The 13,798-nt window shown below is 42.9% G+C and overlaps 1 protein-coding gene across 1 annotated transcript in view; it reads left to right on the top strand.

The window, feature by feature from the left end:
* Positions 1 to 218: 218 nt before the first annotated feature.
* Positions 219 to 13,798, top strand: part of THSD7B (thrombospondin type 1 domain containing 7B) — a 653,838-nt gene continuing 640,258 nt past the window's right edge. Inside the window, exon 1 of the mRNA XM_061608903.1 lies at positions 219 to 307. The gene's annotated coding sequence lies outside the window, so the exon portion shown is untranslated. The remainder of the gene's footprint in view (positions 308 to 13,798) is intronic.

The raw sequence follows: 13,798 nt of genomic DNA, 5'->3' as shown, positions 1-13,798 counted from the left end.
ATTCCCCTTGCCCGTTGATTCCTGTTGTCATTCCTCGCAGAGGCAGGTGAGGCGGGGCGCGAGGCGGGGCTGGCTCGCCGCCAGCGGGAGCCGCCGCGCAGCCAATCGGGTGGCGGCGCCGTACAGCAGCTGGCGTTTGCCGGCGCGCCTTCGCTGGCTTTCCCCCTCCGAAGCTTCACACCTCGCGGCTGTTGCACACAGACGCCGGGCTATGGGTGGGCTGCTGCCAAACCACCATCTTCCTCTGCCTGGGGAAGTGCGCCTCCGCCGCAGCTGCTGCTCACTTTGCCAGACCCAGGCGAGCCCGGTAAGTGCGGAAGCTTCTTCGCAGCGACGGCGACCAGGAGGGATCGCAGCCTCCTCCTCCTCCTCTTCTTTCTTCTCCTCGTCTCTTGATGCGCCGGTTTGTGCAGGATGCCAACTTGGGAGCAGGCAGGCGCGGACTCCTTCTTGGGCGGCCAGCGTCAGTGCCAGCCTGGCTTCTCTGCCACCCTTCCCGGCGTGGAGAGTTTCCCTGCCACATTTTCTTTCGGATAGCAAAGTGATGCGGGCGGGGGGGGGAGGCGCTTGAACCTCGCGAGGGTGCAGTTTTGTTCTAGGGAGTAAGCCCCTTTTACCAGGCAGTAAGCCCCATTGAACTCGGCGGGACTTACTTCTGCATGCAGATAACCCAGAGGAGGATTGCGTTGCCCGCAGTGCTGACTATCTATCTATCTGTCTATGTAATCATTGCTTTCATTTCTTTTGCTTCGTTTTAAAAATCTGGCCTCGCAAGCATTCTCAGAATATTTTGGGGTGATCTAAAACTGTATTGCTCTTGTACTGAACTGTCAATTCCTAATTAACCCCAGCCACTGGCTTTCAGGACTGTTCCTACTAGTTCCCAGGATCATTTATTGTTGCTTTCTTACTCTTTTTGAGGGTGGCCATTGGTCTGCATTGCGATTGTTCAGTCCTTCCCCCTCCCCATACAGAAAATAAGTTTGCGGGAGTCTGCAGTATTCTACTTCTATCTCCTCCCTCTTTTCCCCTCTGTTTCAGCAGGGAACGTGAGAACAGCAGATGCCTTGCTTATAACATTGCAATAAGATCATGTAGTCTGTTCTACAGTCTTCACTTTGGCGGTAAGATCAGGATCTGTGAAACTAACAGGGCGATCCTTAGGTACTTTGGCTTAGAAGCAAGTACTGCGGAGTTCCATCACACTGATCCGCTGCTAAATCAGCGAACACAGGATTGCAGCATAGCAATCTGAGAGGTATTTACTATGAAGCAAGTCCCCTTGAATTCAGCAGGACTCAGCTCTGAGCAAACATGCCTAGGATTTGGTTGCACACCTTTTGGCCACGGAGTTTGAAATACTTTGATCCTAAACACACTTGGTAGGCAGTAAATCACCACTGAACTCCCTGAGGCTTATTCTTGGGTAACGTGGTTAGGATTGGTGTAAAGGTGTCTTTAAGATTAAATTACTTAGTTTTGTAATTCTATCTCCTTACAACACTTACTCTCAAAAATACTGTATGTCCTGTATAGAAGGGGGCTTCAATATCATGGAAAAAATACACACATGCATACCTTTTTCATTATCCCCATTTTTGTACAGCTTAAAGTTCATTCATTTCCCTTCCTTTTAACACTTTTCTAGAGAGCTTAAGGGTCGAATCAGTTCTTTATCATTTCTTTGGAACAGATAGTCTCTTATCATTGTGGTTAAAAATACTCCTTTAATACCTTGCAGGTCAACTCTTCAGTTGTTTACCCTGATTTTATTTAATGAAAAACGGGTATCTTTCATTGGGAAAGTGATAGATGCTGCCATGAGATTTCTGAATGCAAGCTATGTTGTTGCTGCTATGATTAAAATGGTCCCTGGAGGCATCGAAGTAGTCCCTGCCCCCCTGCCCCCCAGCTATTTTCACTGTGTTCTATTAACCATGCCTGGTACAGTGTACGTGGTAAAACATTTCACTGGTGTGTCTGTACGTGTGTTTTCAGGCAGCAGCTGAATATCAAGATGTTGAATTTATGTCTCAGATGTAGTGTCAAGGATAGCATAGGTTTGTTGGGTAACATGAAGGCAGCTAATCTTCAGGGACCTCCCTTTTGTGCTTTTGGGTACCATGGATCTAATAGATGCTCTGTTTCATGGAAGAGGGGAAAAAACTTTTTCGCTTCCTAATAAAAGCAAGAGCTTTTATTAAGAGTGCAAGCACTTCAGTGTGGATATGATTATGTTTTTCTCTGCAGATGAACAAATTAGCCTTGGGTAGAAAAGACTGCATATATTGAAGGGCTTTTTTTTGAAAGTGGGAATCACTTTGTTCTTATTGAAATGTCATTTTTTCTTCTTTGTGTAAAACTACACTTCCCTTTCTATCTATATAAATACACTCACCCATGCAAATTAAGCGTGCATCACCCGTTCGTTTTGCTTTTTCTATTTCAGTCTTTAAAAGAGTCAGTGGATTTCACTGCTCTTCCTGCTAGTCTTTTGGTATCGTCAGCTATTGAAAAGCCATTACTCTTGGGGTCCACAGGGTCATTTTCACACTTCATTCCCCCTTCTGATAAATGCCCAAGGTCAAGCCATATAGAAATCTGTTCCTAGATAAAGAGCAATTGGCAGCAATTTTGATTCCTAGTCTCCATTCCCCTTTGTATACTTCAAAACTTTAAGTAATCTTGGCCTTGCTGTATGATTACTCTTACTGTGTAGAGGATGTTTGTGAATAATCATGCATAGCATTGGGCTGCACAGCCATGATCCTCAGCATGTGTGGCAATGAGGGCAGCGAAGAAGGCCAACTTGTCTGCCTCCATCGCATTCTCAAGCAGCCGTTCAGTTGAGCTTTTTTGTAGTGTCAGGGGTGTGTTTACATCAACTCCAGGAAATGGAGTTTTAGACCCTTTGGAAGCCCACTGTGAATTGTTTGCAAGGCACTTATTGGGATAAGTTTCAGTTGATGCAGCCTGATGTGGACAAGGTGCTTGCGATGATGCTGACAGCAACATGTCCTCTCGGCACTTGCCCTTCTTGGCTTATTAAAGCTTACTCAGGGGGTTTGACCGAGTGGATCCAGGGTGTGGTCTACACATCTTTGCAAGAGAAAGTGGTCCCAGCTGCCTTGAAAGAGGTGGTGATCCAACCTCTCCTGAAAAAGCCCACCGTTGACCTATTGGTTTGTGACAACTACTGCATGGTCGCCAATACTCCCTTTTTAAGGAAGGTGATTGAGAGGGTTGTGGCATAGCAATTGCAAGTGCTCTTGGATGAAACAGAATGTTTTGACCCATTTCAATCTGGTTTCAGGCCTAGTTATGGGACTGAATTAGCCTTGGTCGCCCTGATGGATGACCTTTATCGGGAGAAGGACAGGGAGATTGTGATCCTGTTACTCTTCTTATTATTCCTACTACTTATTCTTATTCTCTCAGCGGCTTTAGATACCATTGACGATGGTATCCTTCTGAGCCATCTTGGTGAGATGGGTACTGGAGGCACTGTTTTACAGTGGTTCTGACCCAGGGTCGTTTTCAGAGAATAAAATTGGGTGATAGTCTTTTGGCCTCCTGTCAGTTGTGCTGTGGGGTGCCTCAGGGTACCATCTTGTCCCAAGTGCTCTTTAACATCTACATGAAGCCCTTAGGAGTGGTCATCAGGATATTTGGGGTGAGAAATCAGCAGAACACTGATGATTCCCAGCGCTACTTCTCTGTAACATTTGAATCAAGAGAGGCCATGCAAGCCCTGGACCAGGCCCTGGACCAGGCCCTGGATTTGATTATGGGCTGAATGAGGGCCAGTAAACTGAATCTAAATCCTAGCAAGATAGAGGCACTATTGATAGGTGGTTTCCAAGTTCGGATAATTGGTCAATTGCCTCCTTTGGAAGAGCAGGTTTTTAGTCTGGGGGTGCTTCTGGATTCATCTTTGTCACTAGAGGGCCAGGTGACTTCAGTGGCTAGGAGTGCCTGGACTGGGATAAACTGACCACTGTGGTCCATGCATTGGTAATCTTCAGGCTGGATTACTGTAATGCACTCTATGTGGGGCTGCCCTTGATGCAAAATGTGACGGTGTGACTGCTCACTGGGGCAAGTAGTTGCTTCCAATCAGAAGAAGTTTTTTTTAAAGTTTTTAATTAAAATTAAGGAATTGCTGAAGGAGCTGACATTCTTAAATATATATATTGGGTGTGAATGTTTTTAAAGTTTGGAAGAGAATCCATTCAAAGGAGAAGCAAATAGTTTAACTCCTAAGTTTGGGAGACAAGTATTTTAACTTTGTCTATTATGAAAATTGTGCTGAAGCACAGACAAACTGGTGCAAATTTACAATGAAGGGGAGAAGATGCTAGAAAAATGTTTTATTCGTAATCCAAACCTGACGCGTTTCAGCCTTGTATATTTAGGCTTTCATCAGGGGCTGTAGGTAAAAATGCAGTACGCACACATCTGTGGGCTCCTGTCATATTAATAGATTTTAATATCAAAGTATTCAATAACAAGCATGATCATTCATAGTATAGCATGTAGTTAGCCTGTGCTGTACATCTACTGGTGTCAGAAAAGTGAATTAATTTTACTTGTGAATTCTGAATTCCCAGCCAAACATACTTGGAAGACAATTCCAACTGGAATGATTGAGGCTTGCTACTAGGATTGTGCTAAATGAAATGCTTTATGCAAATTGGCAAACTAGGAAAAGGCAGTAATATCACACTGATTTCAACCTATATGAAAACCCACTAAATTTGAATAAATCTCAGAAACATCGTGTCGTCTATATGTTAAACCACATGCTGATGTTTCTGCTGTAAAAATTGAGTTTGGTCTCATTTTTTAAAATATCAAGTGGTGCTTTATTCAAATGATACTAATCAATTGTGTTATGGTTACTCCTGAATTACCTGTTCTCTTAATCTGCACATACTCAGAGCAGGACATTTTCATGCGATTTGTATGTAGGAGTTTTTATATGGAATCCTTACATAGTGGAAGCAGGATGCCACAATGTCTTTTCTGCCAGTTGTTGAATTCCACCTGTCCCAACTGAGAAAAGAGTAGAAAAAATAAACACACCGTATGGGAAGTAGGCAACATCTTTGCCCGAAAGGTAGAATGGTATGGTGACTATAATGCAGATGCCTGGATAATAGTGAGAGATGTAATGGACTAGTTGAAAGACTGGTTTGCAACACGCAGGTTCTTAGGACAGGTTGTTACATGGTGTCAAGCATGGCTACCATTTTTATTTATTGATTTAGAAAATGTATATTCTGCCCTTGAGTAAAAACTCTCAGAGCAGCTCACAATCAATAAAGTATAATAAATTTATCAGAAACAGGGAGGTCTGTGTAGCAGACAGTGTGCTGTACTGGATTACACAATCTCTCCCTCTCATACCCTTGCAAGAGTTAAGAAATGGTATATTGGGAAGTCATTATCTATGCATCTCTGTAATTTTGTTTCACAGTAAGGGCGTTGGATAAAGTATCCTTCTAATACCCTGACAGTGCAATCTAGAAGCAGGGAAGTGTGTGTAGTGTGTAGAGGACTGCTGAGGTACATACTGTATGTGCGTATAAGGATGGCAGCCTGAATTTCAACATGACCGCAAACTTTGACAAACGGGGCTTCCCATGTGGAACTGTGTTGATTTCAATTGGAGACCAAAATACATTAAGATTGCAGACTTGGGCTGCAGTGCTGCTCATGGGCTGATGGAATCCCAGTTGGGGCCACTAGGATCTAAGAGGCTTAGTTATGCACAGGATTGCAACCTCTGTTTGTATTTTTGGCATATCATTTTAGTGTTCATCTTTCACTGCATTGTTGAGAGAGGGCAAGACAGGTGCTGGCTGCTGTGCTCCATATGCATGCATTATGGTAGGCTGTTGACTTGTGCCCTTGGGTCATGATTCCTCCCTCCTACTTTGTGACTTCTGGATCGGCAAAGACATTCAAACAAACTTGACATGAATCTTGTAGCTATTGCTTCCAAGATGTTATATGCTTGTTGTGTAAACCCTGGTTTTGGAACGACATTTCTCTCCCCCACCCCCATAGGCTTCCTAGATCATTATGAAGTATGTTTCCTCTATTGGCAACTGCAGCTTATAGCAGGGGCTATATTTTCCGGTGAAAGCTAGAGACCTTTCTCCTGGATTTCATGGTCTCTTTGCTACTTTGCATGGCGGGTATGTAGGAATCCTTGCCTTTCTTTTTTTCAGGGACTACATGGCTGCCTCTTTCCTTAATTTTGTTAGACCTCCCATCCTGCCCCAAAGAATTAGGATAGGTCAAGAAGGACTATATGATATAGAACAATCTGTGTTCCTTAAGGGTTCTCAAAGACAGACAGGATTTTAGAATGTGTAAAACAAATATTAGTGTAATATGTAACTTGTGATGTAGGTGGAGGAATATCAGATGTTTCAGCAGCAGCAGCAATGCTAATGGCACCCTCTCCCTAACTCTACTTTGAAAGCAGGGACAGGGAGCCTCAGGCTTCTCTGCCTGGCCCTTGGGACTTTCCCCAGCCACACCCTCATCCCTAGGCCACGCCCCTCACTAGCCTCACTTTGCATCCCCCTTGAGTGTTTGTGTCTGCATGGAATGCATCCTTGAATTCTGATGATGACTCTTGCTTGGTTGGTTAGAGGACAGAGGGTGTGTGTGTAGAGACCAGCCTGCTATATGAAGGTAAACATGTATATGATTTGCTCTGCCCACTTTTGCCTCTGGTTCCACCCACTACTGTCATGTGGCCCCCAGAAGGGACTGTTGCCCTCAGTCTGGGGAAAAAAAAAAGGTTCAGCACCCATTTTCTAAAATAGGGTTGGGGGCTAATGCTTCCTCACATACCAGTTACTGTAACATAGTTACTGTGGTCAGAGGTCAGTCACTTCAGTCCCAGCTTGCCTTCAGCTTCCTGTTCCTCCTCAGAAGAGAAACTTGGAACGTTATCCTGCTTTGCACTGCTTAAACAAAGGCAGGTTCTGTGTGGCAGATGCTAGTCACACTCTCTTCTTGTCCCATGATGAGTTCATGGGACAGCCACGCCTCAGGGTTTTAAACATATGTGCACAGTACTTTGGGGCTCGCATTTGCCTCTGATCTTCTGCAAGAAATATATATGAATTAATATTCTAAACACTAAAGTCAGGATCATTCAGACCATGGTATTCCCGATCTCTATGTATGGATGTGAAAGTTGGACAGTGAAAAAAAGAGGATAAGAGAAAAATCAACTCATTCAAAATGTGGTGTTGGAGGAGAACTTTGTGCATACCATGGACTGCAAAAAAGACAAATAATTGGGTGTTAGAACAAATTCAACCAGAACTATCATTAGAAGCTGAAATGATGAAACTGAGGTTATTATAGTTTGGATACATCATGAGAAGACATGATTCACTAGAAAAGACAATAATGCTGGGAAAAACAGAAGGGAATAGAAAAAGAGGAAGATCAAACAAGAGATGGATTGATTCCATAAAGGAAGCCACAGACCTGAACTTACAAGATCTGAGCAGGGTGGTTTATAACAGATGCTCTTGGAGGTCGCTGATTCCCAGGGCTGCCATAAGTCATGATCAACTTGAAGGCACATAACAAAAACAACAATTCCATTGCATGTGACTGCAAAGATTCTAGTGCTCACCCTGCTCCTCGAGGAACAATTGCATGTCCTAAGGTCTTCATGTTCTTGCAGTTTACATAGTACTTCCTTATTGCAGCCACATCTATACATCTTCTCTATTTTTGCATTTAAGGATTCTCATCTTCATCTCATCAATTACTGAGATATATTGAAAGATGGAAACAAGAATGTAAGAAAATGCAGTAGCTACAGTGGAGAAAACTCGGGTACCTTTTAGAGATACAGTGTAAACCCTGTAAAGAAAGGGCAAATGTGGGAAATAGGCAGATGGTCTGAGAAATGATCGGAGTCTAGTTTCCTAGTTGTTATCCACCAGACCAGTAGCATAATTAGTTGGATAACCTGAGAAATTATTCTAAGAATGAGGCCACAAAATCTTCTGGGTAATTATTTTCAGCTAAGTGGCCTCCAACGTTGTTGCCATCTGGTTTTATACACAAAAATGCTTTAAATGGGTTAGTTCAAGAGTATCAAAATAGTCTTACTTTGCTGTGTATTTATTTTTATGTGCGATGGTATTCACATTTCCCTGGCTACTGCTGTCTTCTGCTGCAGAATGCAAACATGGTGGTGTAAGCCACGGTTATCAGTGTAGATTTTTTTTGTGGTCAAGCAGGGCTCCAGTGCACTGACTGGATTGTAATAAAAAGATTCTAGCAGGCTGCCCTAACAGGCCTAATCACTTGGGAAAGGGTGGAGGCTATCTGTAGGCAGGCAGCAGTAAGATAAATGTTTCCTGCAGAACATAGGAGCTGTATTTAAGAGAACTGCAAAAACTGCTGATGTGAAGGGAGGCTTAGAAAGATGATGGGACGTTTGGGCATGTGAACAAAGACTGAGATGTGTGAGTGACAAAGGGTAAGGTGCTGGCTACGACGATCAGAGATGAGATGTGGCAAGAAAAAGTTCTGCTGAATGAAAATAGAAGTTGTGGAGGGAGGCAAAGAGGCAAGGTGATTGGGACAGTGAACACGTTCAGAAAGATCACTGGATAAGTTGGAAGAATGAGTTGGAAGAAAAGGCACGGAAAAGATGTGGCATTAGTGATGCTGAAACAGATTGAGAGAGAAAGAGGAGTGTATATGCCAATCAGATCCTGACTTGAACGGAAGATACAGAAGGAGAGAGAGAGAGAGAATCATGAATATGCAAACAAGGACTCTATATATTACAGGCTGAAGAATTTGGGCTACTCTATTTTGTTACAAAATTGTTAGAATCTAGTTTATTGTTGTTCTTACATTTACATCCCCCCTTTCCTCCAAGGACCTCAAGGTGGCAGACAACACGGTTCTCCCCCTTCCCATTTTATTCTCACAACAACCTTGTGAGCAGGGGTGTAGTTGTCCAGGGTCCCAAGGGGGTCTTACACCCCTTACTTTTTTGGGAGCCAGGTCCCAGCAGGGTCCTTATGTCTTCAGCATCCTGTGAGCCAATCAGCATGAAAGGGAGGGTGTTAGCCACTGAGAAGAGTCTTCTAAATACATCCTTGATCTTTCCTGCTGATTGGAGCCAATCAGAGTGAAAGGAGTTCCTGTTCCTACTTCAAAAAGCCAAATTGTGAAGAGGGAGAATTCTGTAATTGCAGAAGAAGAGACAATGAATCCTGATGATAGCTTCTCATCTGCATAATCAAGCAGTTTGGTAGCAGCAGGAGATCAATGTGTAGACACTGAATCCAGTAATTCAAGCAATATCTCTGACAGTGAGAGAGAACAGTCAAATAGTGACAATGAGAGAGAAGCAGAAAGGGATATTCAAACCTGGCCAGATTATTCTATAATCTTAGAAGGCTGTGTAATTTTAGAAGAGGGCATGGCTGTGAGGGGGTGTGGCTGTGCCCATAATGAAGCGACCCTGCACGTCTGAATTGGCCACTATGCTCCTGCTTGTGAGGTAGGTTAGGCTGAGAGACAGTGACTGGCCCAAGGTCATCCAGTGAGTTTCATGGCCAAGCAGGATCTGAACCTTGGTCTCCCTGGTCTCAATCTGACACTCTAACCACTACACCACACTGGCTTTCATAAGACCCTGCACATGTTATGAGGTGTATAATTTGCAAGCAAACTGCAGGAATCCCTCTTACACAGCAGTTGAGCCCTTGCGTTTATTTGGGAGGTGGGAAATGATTTTTGGCAAATGAAAAGGTCACTGAATTAATCTGATTCCTCTATATTTGAACTTTAAAAGGAGAAAGGCAGCTTAAGTCACAAAACAGAAATAACATTTGATATGATATATAAATAAAGCAGAAAATATTAGCATAATTATGGCATTAGCTTCCAGTTTTGAACAGACAGAAAGGTTCTGAATATGAATGCCTTCATGTAAATGTGCTGCCTCCTTTCTATAGCTTCATGTGTGCACTGAGGTGCACATGGAGCTCCTGCACGAGCACTCCCATTCACTTTTCTATGTACTCAAGCTCTGGGTTTGTGCAGAATCCCCTCCATTAAACTGAATGGGTTGCAGGGCTGTGGAGTCGGTACGTCAAACCTTCGACTCTGGCTTCTCTATTTTTCTACTGTCTGACTCCGACTCCTTCGTAAATGGCAAATGTATATCATTTATTTATTTTATTTATTTATTTGATTTATATCCTGCCTTTCCTCCCAACAGGAGCCGAGGGCGGCAAACAGAAACGCTAAAAACACTTTAAGACATCAGAAAAAGACCTTAAAATACATTAAAACAAACAAAAAATTAAAGTATTAATTTTATTTTGAAGCCGGAGTCGGAGTTGGTACATTTCTACCGACTCCAACTCCACCCAAAATTGCTTCCAACTCTGACTCTGACTCCACGACTCCAACTCCACGACTCCGACTCCACAGCCCTGATGGGTTGGCCTTTTGGAAACCCCATGTGCCAATCTGAGTTTCTGTGCTTGCAAGCAACCACAGGATTAGCGCAGTTATGACAGGTGAAAATGAGGACGGAGAAATGAGAATGGGTTCAGACCCAATCCAGCACAGAGTTATCATAGAATAGTAGAGTTGGAAGGGGCCTATAAGGCCATCAAGTCCAACCCCCTGCTCAATGCAGGAAGTATCTATACTTTACGATATATGTTTTAAACATCCAAGCCCCCTTTTGGATTATGGTCAGAAGCAACTGCTTCATTAGACATCATGGGTACCTCTGTCAAGTTACAGACTTTTTTCCTTCACTAAAATAACACAATAACACTTGCAATTATTTCTTTGGTAAAGAAAATACTGTAAGAGAAAAGCTGCACATTCAAGAGGCTGGAAGTACTCTCTGGTGGGTTGCTTTATAAAATTTCATGTTGCTTTGGGAAAGCTCTGCATTTTAAGAAACAAGTGGCAACTTGAGAGAGAAGAACTGCTGCATCTGGTGAGTTACTGAAGGTGTATGTGTATTTTTGGGGGCACAAACAACCACTTACGTGCCTTTTGGGAACAGATTTATCTGAGAAATGGTTGATGTTAGTTTTTTATAAGGACGTGCTCGTTTTTTATATTCTGCTAAACTTGCAATGTAAAAGCAGAACAGTTCTTCTGAGACTAATTGGTTAATGTCAGAAATATAGCCCACACTGGAATAATTTCCAAATAGTGAATGATTCAGTGATGTGACTGCAAATCATAAAAGAAAATCCCTGATGTGAGAATAACCACCCATAAGTGCAGAGCCAGAATAGAACTGTTTTCACACAGTCAGAGGCGAACTTACAGACAGAGGCACTCTAGGAAGTGTGGCTAATAAAGACTACCTGCATGATGCAGACCTTTGTAAACCGGTTTGTCATAACTTTTTTACATTTCATCAAACAGTGAATGTGTGAAATGGTTTATACACACCTATAGCCTTACTAATTTTTTAACAGCTGATTTCTTTCTAACCTTTTTGGGTGTGAGTGGGACGGAGGGGGCTGTTTCTGAGACTGCACAACTTCTAACATTTTTTATTAAATCAATGATATACCATCTTTTGGCCTCAAAAGGAATCCCCAGGCAGCACTAAAAACAATAATTGGACTAAGTAAAGGAGATTTCCCTCCCCTTTTGTACGCCCGTCAATATTAGTGTGAATGCCGTGTGTGTGTGTGTGTGTGTGTGTGTGTGTGTGTGTGAGTGAGAGAGTGAGAGAGAGAGGCTTACAATTCCAAGTGGAGGAGTCTGTCATGAAGAATGTACAAGGAAGAGGGCTGTGGCCCTGTGGAGAACTCTGTTCCAACTAAAGATCTGGACATGCCACAGTCCATAGGCAGTCTGTAGAGCCCCATCTGAGGGCTTAAGTTTTCCTGAATGCAAATTTGTAATTGTCATCCAACCTTTCTCAGGTCAAGCTAATGGCAGGTATTAAGCGAAGGTGAAGTTAATTATAAGTGTGTCCACTTTGTTTTTGAGAGAGAGAAATATTTTTGCAGATTAATATTGGGGTAGAACTATATATTAAAATCACATTTGGACATCATGCTAAGCCATAGTTGAGCATGAAAAAAATGAGCTGCAGCAAGCCTTGGGCTTGCACTTGGCCTCCACTCCTCCAACATGGCTATGAAGATGAGTTTGGAAACTTTCACTTCCCATTAATCACAGTTTAGCATTTCTCCGGAACCTTCAACTGTGGTTAATGTTAACCATGATTTGTTTCAGCAAACGAGCTTTGTGACACTTATAACATTAACCACAGTTTGCCTGTCTGGGTGACATGGGAATCTGAAGTTAAGCTTCTTACAGTTCATTCTTGTCATGCTTGAACTGTGATTTAGTGTGAGACCCAGACTCTCTGTGTGTGTCAAACAGTTTCTCAACCAGCAATTTGCTCCATAATGCTAATGGGAGGTGTTTTCAGGAAGAGTATGGATCTGCTTCAGCCCTTCATTTCCCACCAATTCATCCCAGCAAATCTGTCCCTCTATGGAGTTGTCATAGAGATGCATTATAGTACCAACATATTAATGCTTCAAGTGTTTTCTTTTGAGCTAAATATGAAGTATAGCTGCACTCGCATTACCTTGTCTGTTATCTTGACCCTGTCTGTGAAGAGCGAGGCCACACTCTTTGAAAATTCCTCAGCTACCCAGAATACATGGCTTACATGGAGAAAAAAAGTCCAGCAAGCACTACAGCAGAGGGTTTCACCTTGCAACCACTTTGTACAGTGGAGGGGAGTACAGGGAGAGGAGTGGTAGTGAAGGTATTAGATGGTATCAGATGCACCAGAATAACCCCTTTGGGAAGGACCAAAGGATTGAAACCAAGGATTTGTGGGGACCAAGATTTGTTCAGCGCTAATCTGTGACAACTCCAAACACAGCATTGTCTGACAGATTAGCCCATAAAGAATCCAAATCATTGTGTTGCTCAAGAAGAAGCAGAACAGTACATCATACCAGGACATCCTAGGGCAGGGATGGGAAATCTGTGGTCTTCCAGGTGTCGTTGGAGTCCAATTCCCATCAGCCCCAGCCAGTATGGCCTACTGCACAGGGATGAGGGAAGTTGTAACCTAACAATATCTGGAGTGCCACACGTTCCCCATCCCTGCACACCAGTATAGACATGTGGTGGCCATTTTCTTAAAGCTGCTTTAATTTTTAGACATCTCTGTAGTGTAACTCCATTATTAACATTTCTTGTTTCGTATCCTCCATATAAATACTGTCTGGAATATCACTGAGGCTATTGCAGACATCATCAAGAATGCGTGTACCTTTTGCTTGGGCTATAAATCCCTGTGTTTAGCTTTGACATGTGTTGATTTGATCCTTAGGGTGGTGACCTGGCAAAAAGCAATACAGAGTCTGTCTGGCAGTTGTTCACCTGCTTGATCCCTGAAGTCAATTTAGTGCTGCCCTTTCTTGCTCAGCTAAATACCTTTCTCAGCTAAATACATTTCTGGGCTAGGGCAACTATAATGAGATGCCTGCTGTGGAAGATGCCACACAGTCTAAACATGGGTATCATGCTTCATCAAATAGATTAAAAAAAACACAGTCACATTCTGATTTTTTAATTATCTGTTGCTGTTGTGGAGGGGAGGAGAAAAAGTTGTTGTGACATTTGATAGAGGCTTGCTTCAAATGGAAGGCTTTTTGTATTCCCTCTAACAGATAAATGATTAATGGCATCAATACTGCCTTCTGGATCACCTTGTAAG

This window comes from Rhineura floridana, chromosome 2, assembly GCF_030035675.1.
Source record: "Rhineura floridana isolate rRhiFlo1 chromosome 2, rRhiFlo1.hap2, whole genome shotgun sequence".
Lineage (NCBI taxonomy): Eukaryota > Metazoa > Chordata > Lepidosauria > Squamata > Rhineuridae > Rhineura > Rhineura floridana.
This window is presented reverse-complemented; position numbering and strand designations above follow the sequence as displayed.